Raw genomic sequence first — 5,380 nt, 5'->3', positions numbered from 1 at the left:
TAAAAAAACAACTATCACTGCATGTATGTGTGTGACTATATAGTGTGTGGATAGTGTATGGGTATATTGGGTCGTCAGGAACATCATGACGCAATTCTGCATAGAAAAACAGAAAAATACGTCATGACTTTCCCAATGACCTAATATACATATATATATACATATATATATATATATGTATATATATATGTGTGTGTGTGTGTATATATATATGTGTGTGTGTTTGTGTCATACACTGTAGGTGTGTATGTATATCACTGTGTGTGTGTGTGCGCGCGTGCACACGCACATGGCCTCGCCTTTTGTTCCTTGGGGAACCTTGAAGATCAAAGTACTTTACTAGGTGCCCAGAGGCACACAAAAGTACAAGACTTGGCCTCTGCCCTCTGCACTGGAAAGACAGTCGTCCCAGAGGCAGGTGCACACGCCTGAAGCATTGAGCAGGTATTAGACCCTGTGCAATTAAGCCATCAATTATAGAATACAGATATAATTAAATTTTGTAGATGACTTCAAGATCTACCAGGATTCCAATCTGCTACCTGATGGCAAAACTAGGCAATTGACTGAACTAGCCACACCCCGAACAGTTACTTCCACCCAGATGTTAAATAATCCTTGGAAAGTTCTGGGCACCAGCATGCTGTTAGATAATATCCATCAAGTGATTTCATAGGAACAGGAGAAATTAGTGCTTTAGAAAGAAGTCATTTAAAAACAGGCTCCCAGAGATCATTTCGGGCTGTGCCAATTCCATAGTGGATTATTTCTTGAATTTCATTCATCTCTAGTGTCTATACGTGAGATGGGAAGGTGAAAGTTTTGATAGATAAATGCAACTTAAGTACTGCTATAATGAGAGTAGCACAATTGGCTATTCTTTTTCCTTTACATTTTTCCATCTGCAGTCTGGTCTTCTGTTACTCTGGGGTTTTTCAGAATAGCATAATCACAAAGACCTATGTTATTTCAATACTGCATGAAAAAGGCTCCAAGCTAAAGAATTTTAAAAGACACTGTTGGCAGGATTAAATCTCTTTAATGCATGCACTGGTGGGGTTAACAAATGATCGACCATAAATATTTTGTCAATTGCAGCTGACTCTAGCAATCGGTGAGTGCCATTTTGAGCGGCTTTTCCAGGAGTTCTGAGTTACCTCGCTTCTCTCTCCTCCCTGCCTCCATCAGTGAATTTGATTTCAAGAAGTTTGAAGACATGGTAGGTACGTGGACTGCAGGAAATAATCTGTTCCCTTGCAAAGTTGATTAGTTCTTTGGGGACTGAAAAAGCCTTGCTCCTTTAATGCCATTAACAACATGTTCACGCACCTGAGAGTGTGGAGAGGCCCCATCTCCCTAACAAGTCACAAATGAGCTGCTCACAGTCCCTCTACCTGAGCCTCCACTACCTCAGACATGGTGTTTAAATTTGCAGACAGCTACTACTGCTTAGTGAGAGAGGTGAGACAGAAACTGCTAGAAATGTAATAAAAAACAGCTCAAGTAAAATGCTTCTCTGGGATGACTATTTGCCATGAAAATTAATAAAAATTCATCTCCATTGCCTTGTTCCTTCAACTTATAATTAGCACGCACTGTCTGACCTCATTATTCCCCATGCCCAAGTCTCACTTTTTATCAAACAAATCAACTTTTGGTGCCCTTTGCAAAAGAATACTTCCTCAGACTGCCTGAGGTACTTAAAGAACTAAAGCTACTCACTCTCGATAGATTTTTTTAAATTTTTACCATGGAAAAATGTGCTGCAGTGGCATATTTTAAATCCTATATTTTCCCTGATTCTTTTCTGGAAGCTGCTCCATTTTTTAATTTTCTCAACACAACTTTCAAAGCATGAACTCAGTACCTGACAGAGTACTGTTTGGTCTTCACTTTTTCCTGGCTTTCCTCCAAAGCTATTGCTTGCCATTCTTATTTCTAAACACGGTTCATAAAGAAGTCAATCATTTCTTGGGAACCAGCAGTTAGCGTAATGGCTATGTCGCTGGACTCCCACGTAGTCGACCGCGGTTCGTGTCCCGGACCCGGTGGCTTAAAACTCACGCTGGGCGCGTGTGCATGCGTGCCCAAGATCCCGAGAGGAGAATGGAGGAGAAGGGATTGCGGCATGACCATCCCCCCTGGGGGGTGATTTCTCGCTTTCTGTCTCTATGTCTCTCTCTGTCTGTCTGGCGAGCGCACGCGCCCTACAGTGAAAATCTCTCAAAAAAAAAAAAAAAAAAAGAAGTCAATCATTTCTTTCATAAGGAACTTTCTGCCTTAAAAGTGTATTTATCAGAATTTAAATACTAGTCATCACAGCATTCATGAATTACTTACCTATACTATGAAATATCAGCAGTTATTTTTTATCTTGAGAGAGAGAGTTTTTTGCCATAGGGTATGTGTGCTCACAAGAGAGTTAGGGACAGAGAGACAGAAAGCAAGAAATCCCCACCACGGGGTGGAGGTGGGGAGAGGTGGCCATGCCACAACCCCTTCTCCTTCATTCTCCTCTCGGGATTTTAGGCATGCATACACACATGCCTGGCATGAGTTTTAAGCCATCAAGTCTGGGACTTAAACCGTGGTCAGCTTCATGGGAGTCCAGCAACGTAAGCATTATGCTATCTGCTGGTCCCTCAGCTAATATTTTCAATATATTACTCACACAGAGAAATGGCATGACAGAGCCAGTGAATGGCACTCATATCCTAGGACTGAAACCCAAGAATAGAAGGGAGCCCATCTCTTGGCTTATGTTTCAGGAGGTTAGCCAGTTACCACCGCGAACCGCAGGAGTCTCTATAACACAACCACAGATTTGACTTGGAGTGCTTGCAGATGGAGGGAAATTCATTTGTTTTATTCATAGCTGATGTCATCCTTCGCAAGCTCACACCCCGGCTGAGGAACAGATAGCTAAATGACTGGGTTTGCAGCTAAGTTTGAACTGACCTGTTTATTCACTCCTTTTAAAAAATGTTCAGTCTTAGGACCAACAGATGGCATGATGGTTACATTGCTGGACTCCCACATAGCCAGCCAAGGTCTGAATTCCAGACCTGGGACCTTGAAACTCACACCAAGTGTGCGTGCATGCATGCCCAAAATCCCAAGAGGAGAACAGAGGAGAAGAGATTGCGGCATGGCCATTCCCCCAGAGCATGATTTCTCGCTTTCTGTCTGTCTTTCTTTCTCTGTCTCTTCAGTGAGTGCAAGCACCCTACAGCAAAAATCTCTTTCTTAAAAAAAATTTTAAAAATGAAAATGTTCTCTCTGGGGGCCAGCATGTGGCATGGTGGTTAAGGCTCTGGACTCCAACATAGTTGACCCCAGTTCAAGTCCCAGACCCAGCAGCTTGAAATTCATACCGGGTGCATGTGTGTGCATGCCCAAAATTCTGAGATGAGAATGGAGGAGAGGGGATTGTGATGTGGCCAACCCCTCAGGGGGGGATTTCTCACTTTGGCTGTTGTCTGTCTCTGTCTCCAACAAGTACATGAGCCCTACAGCAAAAATCTCTCGAAAGAAGAAAGAAATTTTCATTCTGTCAGTGGCCTTTTTTTTCTCACTTCCTCTTTCTCTAAGAGCATCTGGGTGTATGAGGAAGACATGGTCTTACACAGTCTGTGAACGTGGGAGAGGGGTGCCTTGGGCATACGCTGGCTAACACTCCCGAGTCTCTAGACTGGCATTCTTTGTTTCCCCAGCTGCTGGGTGTCCTGCCAGTCTTGCTGCTGGAATTCCCAACTCGTAAGTCCCTGACGCTTTCTTAAGGCTTGGGTAGTACTCTCTGTGATAGTCGTGAAGGGTTTTTAGGCTTTAACTCAGCCAGGAGTTACTATGGGCACTGTCTGGCATGCCGGTTGGGCCTCTTTACAGAGGCATACCTTGACCTTCTAGAGTGAGCTTTTCAAGCATGTCTGTTCCAGAAAGACATGGACACCCCCCTCTTCCTGTCTGATTCTCTTTTAAAGGCAGATAAGTGAATTTAGACCTTCATAGTCAAGACGATGCCTGCTATGAAAGTTTAGTCTTACTGTAAATTCCTGTATCTGAACGTCAGAATCCGAATACTGCCTTCTTGTTTCTCTGCTTTCCTTCTCAAATAACTCCCAACCATCACCGAGACAGGGTAACGATCACATACTGAAAAGGCAAAAGAGAAAATATATCAATAATTTTCAAAATACTACCTCCATTGCATCTTCCAAGCCCATGCCTTTCAAACTCTAAGCTTTGATATATTACGGTTGTGAAAACGAATGAAAGGTCCTGACTGGCAGTGTATAATATCAATGAAGTACAGCACACTAGACGGAAGAGATCAGAGTACACGTGTTAAGCGGCCAGGAGCTGGCACAGGGTGGTACCGCTGACCTGCATAGGAAGGTCCTGGGACCATGGGGACCCTGTCCCTCTGAAGGCCTGCCATCTGAGTTAGCAAGGACTAGGCATGGACCCTGGCATGAGGGCCCTGTTGGGAGTGCCTGCCTCTTTCTTGCTCTCCTTCATAAAGGAAATAAGTAAACTTAAAAAAAAAAAAAAAAGAAAAAAGGCAAGTGCTATGTGAAACTCGTTTCACACTGTGGGGTGAATGGCACTGGGTCGTCAAATGCAAAAGATCAAAAAGGTTCCGAGACTACTGTCATATCTGGCCTACCTTCATCATCTCCCTCCTCTTATTCATCCATCACACTGTACCAACTAGCCTTCTAAAACATCAATAAACTCATATCACTCCTTTTTAGACACAAGGATGGCTGCTACTTCTGTTTTTTCTTTTTGGAGGGATTCTTGCTATAGGGCACATGCGCTCTCCAGAGAGATAGAGATAAAAACCCCCACCGAGGGGGGATGGCTATGCCATATTTCCTTCTCCTTCATTCTTCTCTCGGGATTTTGGGCATGCATGCAACGTGCCCAGCAGGAGTTTGAAGCCACCTGGTTTGGGACGTCTACCATGGTCTGCTACATAGTAGTCCAGCAGCATAACCACCATGCCATCTGCTGGTCCCAGCTTATTTCTTACAAGAGATTAAGCTATGCCCAGATCTTGATATTCTGGGTTCCTCGAATACCACCCCTTTTGATCCGTACTTTGATTTCAGTTCCTCCTGTTTCTTTTCTTCCAATCTGACAGATCATGCGCGTGTTCTCCAGAAAGAGCCAGAGAGAGAAAACTGAGAAAACAAACAAAAAAACAGTGAGACAGCATCCCTCGTGGAGGAATGATGGGGGAATGGGCATGATGCAATCCTTTCTTTCTGCCTCCTTTCAGGATTTGGGGCACACAGGCCCACACACCTGACATGTTTCTTCAAGCTGCCAGGTCCAGGACCATGTGGGATTCAGCTCTTTAACCACGTGCCACTGG

General features: G+C 43.9%; 1 long non-coding RNA gene across 1 annotated transcript in view; it reads right to left on the bottom strand.

The window, feature by feature from the left end:
• The window catches only part of LOC102495508 (uncharacterized), an 80,778-nt gene extending 75,639 nt beyond the window's left edge, over positions 1 to 5,139 (bottom strand). Inside the window, exons 1-2 of the long non-coding RNA XR_333527.1 lie at positions 5,104 to 5,139; positions 4,044 to 4,152 (exon numbers count right to left, since the gene is read on the bottom strand). This is a non-coding gene — a long non-coding RNA (uncharacterized LOC102495508). The remainder of the gene's footprint in view (positions 1 to 4,043; positions 4,153 to 5,103) is intronic.
• Positions 5,140 to 5,380: the final 241 nt, after the last annotated feature.

This window comes from Tupaia chinensis, unplaced genomic scaffold (genome assembly GCF_000334495.1).
Source record: "Tupaia chinensis unplaced genomic scaffold, TupChi_1.0 Scaffold000063_1, whole genome shotgun sequence".
NCBI classification, from domain to species: Eukaryota; Metazoa; Chordata; class Mammalia; order Scandentia; family Tupaiidae; genus Tupaia; species Tupaia belangeri.
The sequence above is the reverse complement of the archived record's forward strand: the minus strand, read 5'-3'. Positions and strand labels throughout refer to the sequence as shown.